General features: G+C 33.8%; 1 pseudogene; it reads left to right on the top strand.

Moving 5' to 3' along the window:
* The first annotated feature begins 16,124 nt into the window (after positions 1-16,124).
* LOC120172612 lies at positions 16,125-19,454 on the top strand (annotated as a pseudogene).
* Positions 19,455-19,461: the final 7 nt, after the last annotated feature.

Raw genomic sequence — 19,461 nt, 5'->3', positions numbered from 1 at the left:
CATCAGACAAGGGCAATATCAGCTTTGAAAACCCAAAGGATGATCGATCATGGGTGTGAGGCCTTCTTGGCTAACGTGGTCGACACCTGAATTTTAGTATATATACTCGAAGATATCTGAATAGTGCGAGATTTTCCTGATGCATTATTAGAGGAATTACTGGGCTTACCACTCGAGATTAGAGTTTGATATTGAGGTAATGTCAGGTTCAGCCCTGATGTCCATTTCTCTCTATCGCATGGCACCGATAGAACTAAAAGAGTTAAAAGCCTAGATTCAGGAGTTGTTAAAGAAGGGCTTCATTCGATTGGGAATCTCACGATGGGGAACACTAGTCTTGTTTGTTTAAAAGAAAGATGTTGTTGATGAGGTTGTGCATCGACTACAGGCAGTTGAACAAGTTGAATCGCTACCCATTCCCTAGGATAGACGACCTCTTCGACCAGCTAAGAGAAGTGTACGTCTTCTCAAAGATTGATATGTGATCAGGCTACTATCAGTTAAAAGTTAAGGATGCAGATATGACAAAGACAACTTTCAGGACAAGGTGTGGTCATTATGAGTTCTTAATGATACCGTTTGGGCTCAATAATGCTCCGGCAGTATTCATGGAACTAATTAATTGAGTCTTCCACCCATACCTAGATTAGTTTATAGTGGTGTTTATAGACAATATCTTACTGTACTCTCGATCAGAGAATGAGCACTTCAATATCTCAATATCGTTTTACAAACCCTTAGAGATAGACAATTGTAAGCCAAATTTAGGAAATATGAGTTTGGCTATCAGAGATAGTACTCTTAGGACATGTCATTTCAGCAGACAACATCACATTCGACCCTAAAAATAATTTGAGCCATAGTTGAGTGGGAGCCACCTAAGAATGTGTTAGAGGTGTGCAATTTTCTTGGATTACTCGGGTACTATCATCGTTTCCTTTATGGTTTCTCGATGATAACCACCCCGTTGACCAAACTACTTCATAGGGGTGTTCCTTTCGTTTGGTATGAGAAGCGGCAACAGAGTTTTGGGAAATTGAAGATCATTTTGATCCAAGCCCTAGTGTTAACTCGACCAAAATCAGGTAAGGATTTTACAGTTTTCAGTGATGCTTTGTTGAATAGACTTGGATACGTATTTATGCAAGAGGGTAAAGTTGTTGCTTATATGTACTAATGGCTTAAACCTCATGAGCATAACTATTCCACCCATGGTGTTCACCTTGAAGACTTAACAACACTTCCTCTTTAGTGAGAAGTGTAATATATTCACCAATCACAAAAGCGTAAATTATCTTCTAACTCAAAAGGAATTAAACCTCATACAGTGTATGTGGGTTGAGTTTCTCAAGGACAATGACTGTGTAATATATTACCATCTAGGAAAGGTCAATGTTGTAGCAGACACCTTTAGCAAAAAGTCAATATCAGAGTTATGAGCTTTTCTAGCACGGTTGAGTTTATCCAGTGATAGTGGGTTGTTAGTCGAGTTATGAGTTGAACTAACATTGGTAGGAGAAACCAAGAGAATATAGAGTTCAGATGGCCGATTGAGAACCCAAATTGAGCAGGTTTATCAGGGTGAGGCCCCAGGTTATGAGTTACACGATGGAGATGTGTTCTACTTCAGGGGTCAGTTGTATGTACCCAAAGACACTCAGTTACACTGTAATATTCTCCATGAGGCTCATTGTAGTCTACTCTCAGTACACCCAAGAAGTAACAAGATGTATCAGGAGCTTCGTTGATTATTCGTTTGGTTGGGTATGAAAAAATAAGTGTCAAAGTTCATCTCTAGATGCCTAGTGTGTCATCAGGTTAAGGCAGAACATCAAGTTCCCTCATGTTTGCTTCAACCCATTCAAATTCATTAGTGGAAATGGGACAGGGTAACCATGGACTTCGTGACCAGTTTACCAATGACCAGATAGAGACAAGACGCAGTTTGGGTCATAGTAGGCCACTTAACCAAGTCATCCCACTTCTTTACAATTAGGATGAACTATAACTTAGAGAGGTTAGCTCAGTTTTACATTCATGAAATAGTGAGGTTATATAGTGTATTGACTCCTATCATTTCAGACAGAGACCCTCAATTCACTTCTCACTTTTGGAAAGCCCTCCATGAATCCATAGGTACCAAAATACACTTCAGTACAACTTTCCATTCTTAGACAGATGGCTAATTAGAGCGAGTTATCCATATCCTAGAGGACATGTTCATGTTCACTATCATCGATCTAGAGGGTAGTTGGGATGACCACTTACTATTAGTGGAGTTTGCCTACAACAAGAGTTTTCAGTTGAGTATCCAGATGGTATCGTATTAGGGCTTGTATGGACACAAATGTAGGACTCCATTATGCTGGAAAGAGCTCAGTGAGGGTAGGATTATAGGCCCAGACTTGATGAGAGAGAAATGAGAAAGTTCAATTAATTTAAAGCCAAATAAAGGAAGCTTCAGATAGACAGAGGTCTTACGCTAATTTGAAGCGTAAGGACATCGAATTTGCAGTTGGGGACAAGGTGTTCCTCAAGATTTCTCATTGGAAGAAAGTACTCCATTTTAGGTGCAAGGGAAAGTTGACTCCACGCTTCATAGAACCTTATGAGGTACTCGATAGAGTCAAACCAGTGGATTACATGTTAGCCTTACCACCAGAGTTAAAGCGTATCCACAATGTGTTCCATGTATCTATATTTAGGAAATACAATTTTGATTATTGCACATCATTCCTCTAGAATAGATTGAGGTCAGCTCAGATATGACCTATACAGAAGAGCCAATCAGAGTCCTAGCAAGGGATGTCAAGGAGTTAAGGAACAAGAGGATTCCTTTAGTAAAAGTGATGTGGAGGAACCATGGCATTGGGGGAGCGAATTGGGAAACCAAGAAAGATATACAACTTCAATACCCTCACCTCTTCTATCTAGGTAAATTTTAAGGACTTAATTTCAATTAGAAGGGGATAGTTATAATGCCTCAGATCCCAGGTTAAGAGTTCTGGCTAACCCGAGATGGGCTTTAGGAAAGTATTTTGGCTTGGAGTAAGCCTTGACGTAAAAACAAGTGGTATTGTGCTTAGATTGATCCCGATAGTGGATAAAAAGGGAATTTTTAGTTTGCAGTCAGAATCAGAGAGACCAAGTGAGTAATTTTACCATTGTTCAAAATAAATGTTGAGCACCATTAAAACTTGGTAATATCATGTCTGATTTCCTTGTTTTTCTTTTTCTTCACTTTTGTCTTTTTATTCTTCATCTTCATCTTCTTCTTGAGTAAGCTAAGTTAACGGAAGAAACTTTAGTTTTCTTCCAGTATTTCATAGCAAGCCATGGTAAGAACCAGATTGCACTTACCCTAAGCTTCATCTTGAACCCACTTTTTCAAGGTTTTACCATTATTTTCAAGAAACAATTTTTGTGGAGGTTTAAGAGATTTTAAGATTTCAGTCCATTTTTAGTATTCTAGAGGCTTATGAAGTGTTCTTATTACCTTTTGAACCATTAAACTCAACTAGTAACTTCTACATTTGATTCTTGTATAGTTAGAGAAGTTAATGAAAGCTTTCAAGCAAATGAGAAGGAGAAGCGCGCATTGGGTTGACCTTTGGACACCATTAGCATATTAGAATCATTAGGTAACTCACTTCTAACTCAACTATACCATGTGTAGCTCATTTAGATGAGATTTGGTAGGTTGCATAAGCTTGAAGCATTTTCATGGTAGATTCATAATTTGGGTGTTTTAGCATATATTAAAACCTCTTTATGATCCATAATATTATATTAAACACTTAAACATCAGTTAGGGACCTCACTAGGGATTTTGGGGTAAAAAGATTGGAGTTTTTTTAGACAAAACAGGGTACCCCGTAGTAGTAGTATCGATACTCTAAACACTGTATCGATACTATTATTCAGTTAAGCAAAAATCAAACAAGTTTTAAGGGGAAGTATCGATACTCATACAAGGAGTATTGATATTGAGGTCCCAGTTTCAGTACTAATCTTTTTGGTATCGAGACCACCAATCCAGTATACAATTTTGGTATCAATACTCACATAGAGTATCGATACCAAGGCTAGGGTATCGATACTACAAGGGTGGTATTGATACTGGAGATATTTTTCAGAAACATTGAACCTAAATTTGGTATTGATACTTAGGTCAGTATCAATGCACAAGTGAAAGAGTATTTATACTCATCCAGGAGTATCGATACTACCTTACCCAAATAGTTCATGTCAGCTATAGGGTATCTATACCAACAGGTGGGTATCGATACCGAGGGTTCAACATCGATACTGAGGAGTCAATATTAGTACTGATGAGTAGTTTGGATAAATAATTGAAGGGGCTTTTAGATCAGACTCGAGGTACCCTAAATACACCTGAACAACAACAAATAAAACTCCAAGCGATAGCAATAATTAATATCATAATATTAGAAACAATAACATGTAGGTTCACATAAATCTAGCCTTGTTTGACACTTAAAAAACAATCACGACACCTAAATTCCTTTTTGTAGAATTGTGACAGTTAGTAGATATCCAAGTCAGAACCAAGGCACTTCAGTAGCTGACTGGGCGCAGATGCCCCAAGACTTGATGGAGTAAGTTGGCAGGTGTACGTTTTCGATGCAGCTGTGGATCTCACCCTAGATACCCCGAGAGCGTATAAAAAAGGCTAGAGGGGTGTGTGAGCTCTAAGATGCAAAACCCTTAGCCGTACTATGATGCCTACTTTATAGTTAAATCAGTATCGTTGCATGTTCAGACCTGTGCTGCTAGCCAGCTCATTTAGTGAGCGCATATAGTATAGTATAGTTATTAGTGAGGCATTGAGTTTGTAAGCTTTGCATTCAGAATGTGTTTCTGTACGTAGTTCTTAGGGGAAGATCCTGGGGATTTATCATCGCTAGACATTCCAGTGCAGCAAACCATACCATCAGAGTACGTCTTGAGTCATCCTTATAGGGAATGTACTATTTATGGACCCTTGTGTGTATTCAATCATATCTTTGAATTGTATTTGGTATTGTATTATTTTGAGATAAATTTTGGGAGCTCCCCATTATTTGCAAACTCATATTATCATGTTTTATTTTTATTATTACGGATGAATTATTTTCAGTGATTATAAATAGTTTTTTTAAAATATTGGGTCATTATTATGGTATTCATATGTAACATTGTTATCCATGAATCTTCGGGTAAAGATGGATTTGGGTGTTATAAGAATGATTGTTATACTTCTAAGCAACCATAATGTTCACAATGCAATTGACGTATGCCTCGACATTATCTTTCCACAACACCCCAGAATCGACAAGAATTATAGACAATTCATTTTTTGTAAATTAATATTAAATAAAATTTTATAATTGTATTTACCTATTCAAATTATGCCTTAATTTACTTTAATTTATCAAACTCATTCAAATAAAATATGAAAATCAATCACTCATTCAAAAAAATAGGCAAACATTCATTCAAATAAAATATGAAAATCCATAACACTCATTCAAAAAATAAATACGAAAAAAAACCCAAAAATTTATTCTTCATTCATTAAAATTGAAATAAAAATAGAAATTCAAATATTCGTTTGTTCAAATACAAATACAAATATGATTACTCATTAGGCCTATATCTTGGTAGATTTAAATATTTTTTAATGACCTTCCCCTACATAATTCACATCTCTTCGGTTGACATTCCTCTCTACTATGCAAATCCGTAATGGTATGAATACGAGTGAACTCATGTCGACCCTTTGGACTTCTACAAAGCATTGGATTTGGTAGTTATTCATCATGAGCCTTTTTCTTCCAATATGAATATGGGACACTAAAAAAACCATGGTTACTGTTACATAACTCACAAAAGGAATTTATTACCTTGATCGCATGTGGATTGCTAGGTCGTTGCATATTCTTAACCAAGTTGGTTAAGGTATCTAACTGTGCGGAGATAGTTTCCATTGAATTAAGCTCATTTATTGTGGTGTTACGTCAGACTCCTCCTCTTCTAGTAGTTGAGAACTGATAATCATTCTTGGCAAGACGGTTCATAATCTCCATTGCTTCCTCTGGTGACTTATCGAGGAGTATGCCATTTGTCGGAGCATCTAGCATCATCCTTGTCGGTGTATTCACTGAGTTGTAAAACATTGTCACTTGTGTCCATACTGGGAATCTGTGAATGGGAAATTTGCGTCAAAGCTCCATATATCACTCTCAAGCCTCATACATGGATTCATCATCTGCCTGCCGAAAAGAAGTAATATCATTACACAATTTATCAATTATATTTGTAGAACTAAATCTAGCGAGGAAATCACGACATAAATCCATCCAAGATTCTAGATATCCAGATTATATACTATTCCACCACGATTTTACCCTATTCCTCAGTGAATATGAGAATGATTTTAGCCTTAAGACATCCTCATGGACTCCTTTTTCCTAGAATGAGTTGCAAATTTCTAGGAATAATTTGAGATGTTGTCTGACATCTTATGTTGCTGATCTAACAAATTGACCAATTGTATTGATTATATTGAACATTATTGGTTTTAATTTAAAGTAGGCATCTTCTATTTTAGGTGTAACAAATCCTGGATTTAGACCGTTGAGATCTTCTTCTAAGTAGTCTAGAATGGGCCTATTCATAGCTTGAACATGTCACTCGACTAGAGCTTCTCCTCCACTTTCTTTGGCTATCTCATTGCTGATAGCATTAGGGTTTCCAATTAGATCAACGAGTTGGTCTCCTATTATTACGTGTTGCATTTTTCTTCTTATATAAAAAGCTCGCTCGATTTTAAGTTCAAATGGATATTCTGGTGATGTTAGTCTCGACTTGGTCATACACAGATGCAAAACCAAAATTTGTAAGCTCATTGAATCTGAAAAAAAAGAAAAAGAAAAATATAATACTAATAATTAAGGTGCAATAAATAAAAAATCAAAGTCGCTATTGTCAATCCTCGACAATGGCACCAAAACCTTGAGTGCTTCACAATTATTGTAAGTTTACAAGTCGCAAGTTATAGTATAGAAAAGATACCATCTCCACAGGGATTGATGTAACACTATATTCTAACTTATCGCACTATAAAAAGGAATAAATTGGTAATAGTAGGAGTATGAATAAAAAAATAAAATAAAATAAGCAAGTAAATAAAAGTAGGCTGATATTGAATAAGAGAATAGGTCATGTTATCGTGATTAGTGGTGTGACAACTGTCTGGAAAGTCTGAGTAGTTGATTGCCTAGGCAACTCGATTACCTTGACAACTGAAAATAATTCAATTGTCATAGCAACTGAGTTTCCTTCTTCAAATCTTGACAGAGTGTTCTTCAATGCCTTCATATTATCCCTAACTTCAAAGGACTGGCCAATTAAGCATGCCTTGGTGATACATTCCTATGTTAACCATGGGTGGACAACAACTGATCTTGCACTCCTTTTAGTCGTTGAAATCCAAATCTTATCCTTAGGATGGATTAGCCTTCACCAATATTTGTTCAAATGAAGACCATGCTCATTCGTTTCTTGAATCTAACTCTCTCAATATTAGATAAATGGATAAACTCTCAAGATCCTCTCCTAATTCACTAGAAATCAATTAAAGAACCAATAATTAACAAGCTTTGAATTTAAAAGACAATCAAGAACTTGAACAAATCCAAGAGTTTCCACAACCATAAAATCCTAACAACCCTAGCCAAATAGATTTAGTTCATGGTTGGGTGCAAAAGAAATACAAGATAAAGATTCCCCAACAATATGAATCGAAAAAATAAGAATATTGCGCTTAGCTTTTCTCTCTTTAGTCTCCCCCTTTTATTGTGAGTTTGGTTATTTATTTATAGGAGAAGGTTAGGTCAAATTGGTTGTTGATGAGGATGAGTTTTAGTTGGAATAAAATAAATCTCTGTTATCTTTATCTTAAAACTCCTTGCAAATTTTACTTCTTTATCTCCTTAAAACTCTATGTGGAATTCCAACTTTTTAGGGCTCTCCTTTTATTTGACGTGATTATCTTGATTAGGTGAATTTATCCAGTCAGCATTATCATGCACAAATTAACACACATCAGTAGTATATTTTCAACAAAAAACAACCAAAATGCAATATCAAACTTAACTGCGAAGGAAACTATGAAATCATGCATGAATAACTAATAATTCAACTAGACTGAACCTAAATCTAGCAATAATCATGGGTAAAAGGGTAGAAAATATAGTACTTTTATACGCTTAACACTAACATGCTAGGTTAAGAACAAGTTTTACAATTTACAAGTTTTATGTGTTCAAACAATTCAGAACAAGTTTTTCTCTTCCACTAGTTTTCTAGTGATAGACGAAGGCAATGATAATTCGTTATTTCTGCAATTGTGCTCTGTAGCTAATCACCTAGTTGTTATATGAGATACAGATGACCAATGAAGTCGAGCACCAAAGGAGTGGCCAAAAATTTGTCTTAAGGAAACTGTGTAGCGATAGGCCTCAATTGTTTCCAATCAAAAGATCAATAAAAAAGAGTATTTTATTTCCCTTTATTTTTTTATTTGGTTTTAAGAAGTTTAAGTTCTTTGTTTTATTTTCTCAGGTTTGATTTTGTCTCGTGTTGTTATTTTGCATAACAATCTGAAGACCGAGTAAATCCATTCTTTCTCTTTGATTTTATAATGATATTTCAATCATTATTATTTTTCTATATTATTCTCGAATAGATGTGTTTTTTCTAACAATCTTAAGACATATATTTTTCTTATTTTTCTGAGATAATATAGAATTTGTTTGAGTTTAATCCTTGTTGTGTACAAGGGAAGCATAAAAATGTCTACAAAATAAATATTGGGAGAAAATCAATAAGAGTTTATACCAACGATAAGATTTCTTCAATTTTAAATTTATGAATTTCAATTTTTGTGGAATAATTTTGAGTTTAATTTTTAATGTGAGACATGGTTTTACTACTTTCTGTGTTATGTTATTTATACTTAATCGATACAATTACCCAAGTCTCGATACTTTTGTGTCAGGTGTCGATACTTTCGATAGGTTTTCATTTTTTTTCTCTTTTAAAAATATCGATAATATGATACATATACTTCTAAAGTATCGATACCTTCAACATATCCGATAGCGCTTTACCGGTTTTGTCATATTTAAACCGGTTTTTCATATTTTAACTTGTTATATTGTCATGTATCGATACATGTTTATAAAGTATCGATACTTTATAGGAGCTATTATTTCAATTCTTTTAAATTCCTAAACTATCGATAATATGATACATATACTTGCAAAAGTATCGATACCTTCAGCATATCCGGTAGCTCTTTACAGGTTTTGTCATATTTTAACATGTTATATTGTCGTGTATCGATACATGTTTATAAAGTATTGATACTTTATAGGCGCTATTATTGGAATTTTTTTAAATTCCTAAAGTATCGATAATTTGGTGCATATACTTAGAAAAGTATCGATAAAAATTTCAATAATTCATGTATGTCTACCTTTTTGTCAAATTGAAACCAATTTTGTTAAATTTCAACATCTTATATTGTTATGTATCGATACTTCTTTGCAAGGTATCGATACCTACCGACAAGATAAGTTTGTCGGTTGTCAATTTTTTTAATATTTCTTCATGATTTCCACCTACAACATTATTATTACTCAAAATTTCTGGTAGCGCTAAACCGACTTTGTTAAGTATCTTATTATGTTTCCGGTAACGCCATATATTAGTCCGCCTTTTTGAGACAACTCCCCGATGTAATCATTTTGTTTTACATCAATAAATTATGAAATGACCAACAATAATATAAAAAAGGGTAAACTACATAAATGACACCCTAACTATGGGTTTGGTCTCGAAATGACCATCATTTTCAAATTTTCATCAATATGACCACTGGATTATTTAAATGGTTTCAATATAGTCTCCTGCCGTAACATTTAACGGAAGTGTTTACGTGGCAATTAACAAAATTGATATAACTAGGGCGCGGGTCTTTGTAAAGTTACGTATTTTTTGCGTTGGAACCATGTTTTGTTTTCTTCCATTTTGGTCACCACTTGTATATGATTTGTTTCCTTGGATTTTCATTTAATGAAATTTGATCATGATTTTGTTTTTAATTTGTCTAATGCCTTCATTTGAACATTAACTTTAAAATATTTTATTTTAGTCATGTATTAAATGTATAGATTAAATCCCCTAGATTTTAGAATTAATCAATTTGATCACCAAGATTAAATTTAATTCTTAATTTTAAATTAGGTTCTAATTTCAATTTAATTTAATAAATGTATTTCTCCAATCAGATTGTGACACATGTCACAATCTGATTAAAGGGTTTTTTAATTTTAATTTAATAAATTTTCAATTCAATCTAAAGGTGACACGTGTTATCTATTTGAATTGAAGTGAAAATAAATAAAAATGAGTTTTGTCACCCAAGAGAATCCAACTTGGGTCCCAATGGTAACCTTGCATGTCTTAACCACTAAACTAATTCTTATGTTTGTTATTGAGATAATGCATATGTTATACAACTTGTTCAAGTTTAGGCAGAAACAAATAAAATAACTTGATTGGATTTGAACACAAAATGAATTAGTAATTATGCAAGCCTTAACCAATAAGCTAAATCTAATATTTAGGAATCAATTATAATATATATATATATATATATATATATATATATATATATATATATATATATATATATATTATACTTAATGATAAAAAAATAAAATAGATAAGTGAGAACTTACATCTAGGTCAATTGAGAATTTGACGACACTTAAATCACTAAAATAAATCTAATAGTTTATTTATAATTGATTTAAGATTTTAATATTTTAAACTAAATTTATTGTTTTCATATTTATTTTTTAATGATTATATATATGAAATAATTTAATATTCAAATTATAATCATAAGAAAAAAATTAAAATTCAAATGATAAATTTATTTTAAATTGTCCTCGTAAGTTCATGTATGTTAAATATATTTTTAATTTAATTTTAAATATAATTATATATATGATCATTCATAAATATATAAAAAATGAAAAAATATAATTAAAAATATTAAATCTTAAATTAATTATAAATAATATATTAGATTTTTTAGCAATTTAAGCGTTATCATATTCTTAACCGACCCTCACTTGTCTATTTTTATTTCTATCATTAACTATGATATAATATATAAAATATTTTAATTAATTTATAAATGTTAGATTTAGCCTATTGGCTAAGGCTTTGCTTGGTTACGAACTGATCTTGCTTTTAAATGCAAGTAAGTTATTTTAGTTTTATTTTTTTGCCTAAACTTAAACAAGTTATATAACATATGTATTATTTTGATAACACGTGTGAGAATTGGCTCAACGATTAATTCTAAAATCTAGGTGATTTAATCTATAAATTTAATACATTACTAAAATAAAAAATTTTAAAGTTAATGATCAAATTAAGGCATTAGACAAATTAAAAACAGAATCATGATCAAATTGCATTAATTGAAAATCCAAGGAAACAAATCATATACAATAGTGACCAAAATGGAAGAAGACAAAGTAGGGTGCCAGTGTCGAGAGTACGTAACTTTACAAGGTCCTATGCCCTAATTATATTAATTTTGTTAACTGACACGTCAATATCTCCATTAAATGTTAACGGCATGTGACTATATTGAACTCATTTAAATAATTCAGTGGTCATTTATGTAGTTTACCCTATGAAAATAGGTACTATGTTTCAATGACCAGAACACCAGCCCTATACCTAACAATTTTCTTCGGAATTTGATTGATCTGCCTCTTAAGGCCATCAATTTAAGCATCTAACAAACTGGATTAGCATGTTTCCATGGGGTGTAGTCATTCAACGTTGTCAACTGTAGGAACAATTTCTACAGGGACTTCATTAGGATTCGAGTCAAGGCAACCATAATCCCAATTTAGTGGGCCCCATGTGATTTATTATTTTAATATATTTAATGAGATTTGTCACATGAAGAGTCCCTTAAAAAATTAATTTAAAAAAAATGATGGTGACGAGTTAATTGTCAACGGGTAACTACAATGGTCAATTGCTAATGATTATCATTGAACTTGTCACCTCGAGGTGATGAGTTTGTCCGGATTTAATTTAAAAATATATATTAATTAATTAAATAATCTTTATGAAAAGGTAAATACATAATAACTTTATTACCAAAAAAATAATAAAAGAGTTAGTACAAACTAATACATACATAATAAAATTTATTTATATTTTCGTAGTTTTTGACGATACTGAGGAGTGATCGAATGATAATGACATGAGACTTGTCGAGTACGTCGAGATCATTCACCTTGATCGTTTTTGTCTTCATCTTCGTTTGCTTCTTGAAGAGGAGGTGTACTGAACACACTCTGAGATCCACCTTCGAAATACGATGAAGAGATACTTATGGTATTTGGCGTCATCATTGCCGCAATTGAATTGACTTGGCTACCTTATTGACCATATATCATATGATCCCATTCACCCTCACCTGCATGTTCTGTCGAAGATGCTTGAGTGTCTTGCATTGCATCCCATGAACCTTCAACCCAATTCGGTTGAGTCTTGGTTGAAGCATGATATGGAGGATAAAAACCAAAACTAGCATGAGATGCAAAATAATCGGTAGAAGCAAAAGACGAAGATAATGATGATTTCTTGAACTTTGTGAATCTTTTCTTGAGTTGTGACCATTCTTCATTCTCTTCCGATGTCGTTAGATAGAGTTTCTCATTTGCTTCATAATTTCAGAGATAGAGAAAAATGTCGAAATTTAGATCAGTAGGTGTGATCTCGTAACGCACGGAGATAGATAAATAGAACTGATTCTATTGCTCAATATAAACAACGTGCTTCATATGCCAATTTTTTGTATGCTTCCTATGCGTATCAATTCTATGGAGCGCATCCATATCAAATATTTACATAGGAATTAATTGATTAGACGCAAACTGTCACAACACTCTATCTGTGACGTGCATCTCGATAATCACAAAGTGTAATAAAGACATTACGACACAAAATAACTCCGACCCATCAAAAAATACCAGTGGCAGTAACTGGTAGATCTCTTCGTTACAATACGAAAGCTATGAAAACTGTAAACATTAATTATAAAAGTTATTATATATAAAGTTAAACGATTTCAAAAAAATAATAAAATAACTAATATAATACAGTTGAATATTTACCGCATGTCGATCAATGATATCAATCCTCATTCGTATATATCTTTTAGTTGCACCCGACAACTTGGTCTCGATTATTTTATGTGTCATCTAAAAAATATAAAAATTAAAATTAAAAGAGAAAAAAATTAATTTAAAAAATTAATTAAAATAAAGTTAAAAAAAAACATTGAAGCCAAAGGAAACTCAACTGAGGCTGTTGTAATTGGCGTAAAAAACAGGAACTGATATCAAGCCCAAGACTGTAGCAATAATAGACAGTCCGCTATATCGGCTTTTTGACCCTTTTCGATAATTGTAGCCTTATAAAGCTCCCGATATAAAATAGTCAAAATCGCCAAGCCCTAACTAGTATTACGACACTCAATAAAATTATTCAATATAGGAAGATACTGAATGTGCGCCAAATTACTGGATTTATCTGTTAATAATATCCCTCCAATTAATTGGAGAAGATACACTCGGGATGTAAATACGACCTCCTTCTTGGTAGAGTCATTTGTCACTTGAAATTCGAACTCCAACCAAGTGATCCGTATCTGATACCCGTCTAAGACCTGGTGGCATCATTCCTAAAACTTTATGAACAATACCGAATAGGTTGTGATCGTTCCACCTCATGACGGTTGTACCATTAACCGGAACACCCAGTTGGTAAGTGATACCTTTTAACGTAACCGTCGCTTCACCACTCGAAAAATGGAAAGTATGAGTCTCGAGAATCCAACGTTCAATCAGAGCCGAAGTCAATGTCGGTTCAACTTAAAACCACGCATAAATATGGTTGGATACAGGGTAAATTGTTATAGATATATAATCATCCGCTGATGCGGATCTCTCAATGTCATTCCTCGTTGATGAATGCTTCGTTATTCATCCGAACTGAGTTCGAATGAAGAAATATGGGCACCATCAAGGCGTAATATTTCTTCTCAAGTAGACATTTTTATGGGAATTCTTCACAAACTTCTATTTTTTCTCAAAAAAAATTCGTAACAATAAATGGTAAAAATTTTAAACCCTAAACCACTATTTATAACCTCGATCCCAACAACTATAAATGACTATATTATTCAAAAATCCGAGAGAACTCCTCACCTCGATGTGACAAGTTCCATGGTGACCGTTGTTAATTGACTGTTATAGTTGATCGTTGCTCAACGGCTCTAAACGACTAGTTTTTTTAATTCAAGGGAACTCGTCATGTCAAAGCAACGAGTTTTATCGTTTTATTTTTCAAAATTATTTACTTAATTTTAAAAATAATTTAAAAAAATTAATTTCTTAAGAGATAAGCGACGAGTCCCATTAAATATATTAAAGTAATAGCCCACATGGGGCCTACTTAACTGGGACCATTGGGCCAAATAATTTTTGGACCCTCAATATTAAGCCCGAAAAACCCTACAATGACAGCTCAATAAGAAATGGGCTAAAGGTTTGGGCTTGTCCTCACATATGACCGTGAGGATATGACTTGGAAAAGTAGGGGCCAGTCATGCAAATAGAGTGAAAGAAGGAAGAAAGCTTGACGACTTCAAATTCATACATATACGTTCGGTTATCCATTTAATCCTTATTGATTCTTTTGTCACTCCAATTTTAGCTATCCATTAATCCCATTCCCACTACATTTCTTATTTCAAAGATGACACTCCTCTCATTACCTCCGCCTTCTTCGCATTGTTTTCCTCTTCATTCTCTTCCGGCCACCGGTCCTCTGCCGTCGTTACCACCGGCCGCCCTATCCGTTTCCCTGCGGTCGCGGCTGCCACCACCACTCACCATCATCAACAGTCCCTTCCTATTGACAGGTCTTCGCTCGCTGTTGCTGAAGCGGTGGAGGAGGACCAGCTTTGGGCTGCTGCTTGCCTCCGCATTCGCTCATTCAATGACTTTCAGTCTTCCTCCTTTGGCATCCAAGTGAGACCTTCTTTCTTTCTGTTGGTTAAGAATTTGTGGGTGCTTTTGTTTTGGTCAACGCGGGAGTTTTAATTGGTTTATTAACAATTTGGCAGCGTTTTGTTTTGGGCTTTTAACAAGTTGTTGAAGGTTTGAAGGATTGTCGATTTGATGTTTGTGAAAAGGGAGTTTCATGTCATCTAATTTAACAGCTGAAATACAGAGTTGTTTTGCTCTTCTTTTTTGTCAATGCCTTTCAAATTTGTGATAGGGTCCTTCGAAGTTGAAATTGCATAGTCTTAAGAGTTTCATATGAAAATTCCTTGGTGACTTTCATCAGAGTCTCTGTAATTTTACTTCCTATGGAAGGTCCTTGTTGAGGAAACTGTGTAAAATCATAAAAATCACTCGTATGAACTATGGTTAATCTTATCATATAAGAAATTTCCGAGCTATGCATGTGATGGATTAAATGTCCATGACTTTTTCCAATCATAGGCATTTTCTAGCAGCCTAGAGATTAAATGAGCCCTGTATGAAGGATGAGGGGGTGCTGGGGCACCCCTGGGAACTTCAAATTCCTATGATCTAATTTTGCATCTTCTAGAATTTTGTAATTTCGCACCCCCTAGATTTGTAATATAACTTCCTAAGTTTGCACCCCCTGAAATTCTGCTTCTGGCCCTACTCTATCCCATGTCGAAATGTGTAGAAAAGAACATATACTGGCTGTTCTTGGACTGACATGATGTTTTAGATTTAGTATTGTATTGTATTGTAAGAACTAGTTTTATACCCCATTAGTGCAGCATTGTTTTAATTACGAGGAAAATGAACTAGAAAGAAAAATGTTTCCTGAAGGATTGTAATTTTTCTATCTATTATCTTCTTATTATGATACTTACGGTATTTAGTCCTTTTCAAGTATTAGGATCATAAAGGTACTTGGCTGAACGTGAATTTTTGGCGCTAAAGGAAAGAATTGCTGGGAAGAGGGAAGGCTTTAAGAGAGTATCTTGCATAAACGCTACACTTCCTTTGTCACAATTATCAACTCTGCTAATGATTTATGTGCTTCATGTAAGGTTTGTTTGCTTTCTTTTTAGGTTTTTGCAACTTATAATGATTCAAATTTTAAATGTCATGTTGGCATGTCAATGCTATTGTTTTTGTTGATTAGAGACTTTAACAAGATTCAGTGTGCCATATATTCCTCTAGGAGAATCTCTGTAATAATGATGTTGAAAAATTTGATGAACTGAGGAATGTCTAAACTCAATACTTTTAGATAGGATGTATCTTACGGGTGTCTGTTTGTCATTACTGGACAGATACTGGCAAAGAGCAACATATTAAGGTTTAGTTTTGCGTGTTTGGAACCAAATCAAATTGAACACTAGGCATTTATCAGAAAGGAAATGATATTTATCCATGTGGCAAAAAGAAGGAACCATGCAGAAATGGATAGTTCTCTTTTGCTGATAGTTTAAACTTTAAATGGTATGCCTGCAATATGAAAGGGTTATTAGCAAAAAAAAAAAATGGAAGAAGATTACCTCTCAAGATTGGAACTTGAATAAGTTGAATAACGGACAAGTTCAGGATATTCAAATCTTCTTTAATAGTAACTTTCTTTTTTAAGTTTTAACTAGTTCAGGTAATGCTGGATAGCTGAGAGACCCCAAGGTACGATATTAGTGAACTTGCAGGCATTAGACAGATAACTTTCTGGATATACTTTCGTACTTAATTTGTCATTTTATAGGCTCTTTTGTGTGCAATTCAATTCTCTAATGATTTATGTCAGGTAAAAGAAAATCTTCTCCGTTTGATGTTATGGGTTTGGAATAATGAGGGTTTTACGCCCTTCTGTGTTCTCTTTATTAGTTGTAAATCTCCAATATCAAATTTCTGCTTACTTTTCAAATATAATATGAGCTGTAATTCTAGACAAACGTATGCCTTCTTGAAATTTGTTTGCTTCACTTTTTACTCTTTTTTTATCATTCTTCCCCCTTTTCTTTTGTAGTTTACTTCCAACGGAGAGGATAGAGTTGTTGTTGGAACCCTTGATCTTAACCAATGTCTTTGGCTTCCAGAAGAAATACCTGGAAGGAAACCAGAGGTATTCATTTATTTCAACATTTTCTCAATGTTATGTTTGTGCTTATTCAGTTAACGATATAGTTTTAGGTGTTAGGGCTTCTTTATTGTTCTTCAAAAGTGGAACATACTTGTTTATGATTGAGGTAAGAGTATTTATACTGTATACTGATGACTTGTTCCACAACAATTTGCCGTCAACCTACAAATTTCCTATTGAATTACATGATCCAGATGCTAAAGGACTCAATCGTACCTAGAATAAAAATTTTCAATAAGATTTAACTAATTAAAATAGTAGGAAATGACAACTGAATTTCTAAAAATATGTTTCTCAGACTTTTATTTTCCTTGTAGCACCCTTGTTCTACACATATCCAAAAAAGGGTACGGAGATATTTGGAAAAACTTAGAAAAATTGAACTAACTTGTTTAGGCACATACTATTTTTCAACATTCACTGCAAAGACCGAGTAATGTAGCTGAGAATCACTTGTGGATCTTTGTTAATATATTAGAAATAACATTGATGAAATTTATCATGCTATAATTTGATATATAGGTTCTAGCATCAAAATGATTGCTTTAGTATAAATTGATCTCTATTTGAGCCTTCTTTGACAGGGGATTGAAGCTGAATATGGAAGAGCATACCTAAGCAACGTATGTGTAGCTAGGGAACTGCACAGAAATGGCTTAGGTTATGACATTGTCTCGAAATCAAAGACAGTAGCTGGAGAATGGGGTAACAAATGCATTAATCTTTTATGATGTCCTGCCCTTTCATAATCATCTCACTTTAATAAAACAATTGTACTGGACAGTTTGTTGCTATCTGAAAATTGAAATTATGAATTTTGGTATAAGATGGTAAAGCTAAATGCGCACCAACTCGGGCTATTTGGTGCAATCATTTAGAAATTTAGCCCGTTAAATATATAAGGGTACACTACACGTTTAGTGCCTAAACTATTACTTTGTTCCGTTTTGGTACCCAGACTTTATCTTCTTCTTTTTTCCAAAACCATACATAATGTTTAGTTTAGGTTTCATGTTGGTACCCTACCGTTAAAAACTTGACGTTGATGTTGACATGTCACCATAAGGTAATGTCACGTCACAATTGAGAAAAAATAAAAAATGTCACTTCAGTAGTTATGTTAATTTTTTAACGACGGGGTACCAAATTGAACTTAAACTAAACGTTAGGTATGATTTGAAAAAAAAAAAAGTTTGGGTACCAATACGGAACAAAGTAATAATTTAGGTACTAAACATGTAGTTTACCCATATATAAATGGGTTGACTGTCTGTAAGGTTCTCTTTAGGACTATGTTTTGTCTGACCTCTTTTGTCAATGAGAAAAAAAATAAGGGTCTCTCTGAATAATATTCTACATATTATTTATGTTTAGTTGGGAAACTTAAAGGAAGCAATGATATAGTTTGTGACTGTTTGGCTTCTCTAGAGAGGCCTCCTAGACTAGAATATTAGCATGCATTTTCTTCAAATAAGGATTCCTTTGCTCCCTCTTTTGTTTTCTAACCTGTCTTGCTATTTAAATACATGGGGCATAATGTTCTATATGTTAGCTGAGGGAGGTTCACCACTTTCTGGACTTGAAATCGGTTTAGCACTGAAAGGACTGACCCTTTTCAGTTTGTACACCTTGTCATCGGATTGATGTTTTCAGCACTATCTAAGTTAACCATGAACATATTTCTTGATATATTGTTGTTAGAACTTGGAACTTGAAGTCATCAAAGAAATGCTACAAGTTTCTTCATTTCGTTCAAGGCAAGTGAAATTGCCCCCAGGGGATGATGCAAACATGTTGTCTTGTGTATTGGTAAAACTAGAAACATTTCTAAATATGGTGCAAACCATGTTGTCTTGTGTACTAGTAAGGGACAATGTTTATAGACTTGCACTAGAGCATTCTGCTCATCGGTAGGTATATACACGTGTGTACAGAACTTATTCTAAATACAAGATATTTAAATGCTATTGTTGCACCATTTCAGGCATAACTGATCTATACGTACACGTTGCCGTCGACAACGAGCCTGCAAAGAATCTGTACTTGAAAAGTGGTTTATTCATGAAAATGATGAGCGGCTTGGCAAGCTAGATTTCTGGATAGGCCCCGAAGGATTCTCTATGGATTGGGTTCCTT

Source organism: Hibiscus syriacus, unplaced genomic scaffold, assembly GCF_006381635.1.
Source record: "Hibiscus syriacus cultivar Baekdansim isolate YM2019G1 unplaced genomic scaffold, ASM638163v2 tig00111873_pilon, whole genome shotgun sequence".
Classification (NCBI taxonomy): Eukaryota; Viridiplantae; Streptophyta; class Magnoliopsida; order Malvales; family Malvaceae; genus Hibiscus; species Hibiscus syriacus.
Note: the sequence above shows the minus strand (reverse complement) of the source record. Positions and strands in the feature narration are given on the sequence as shown.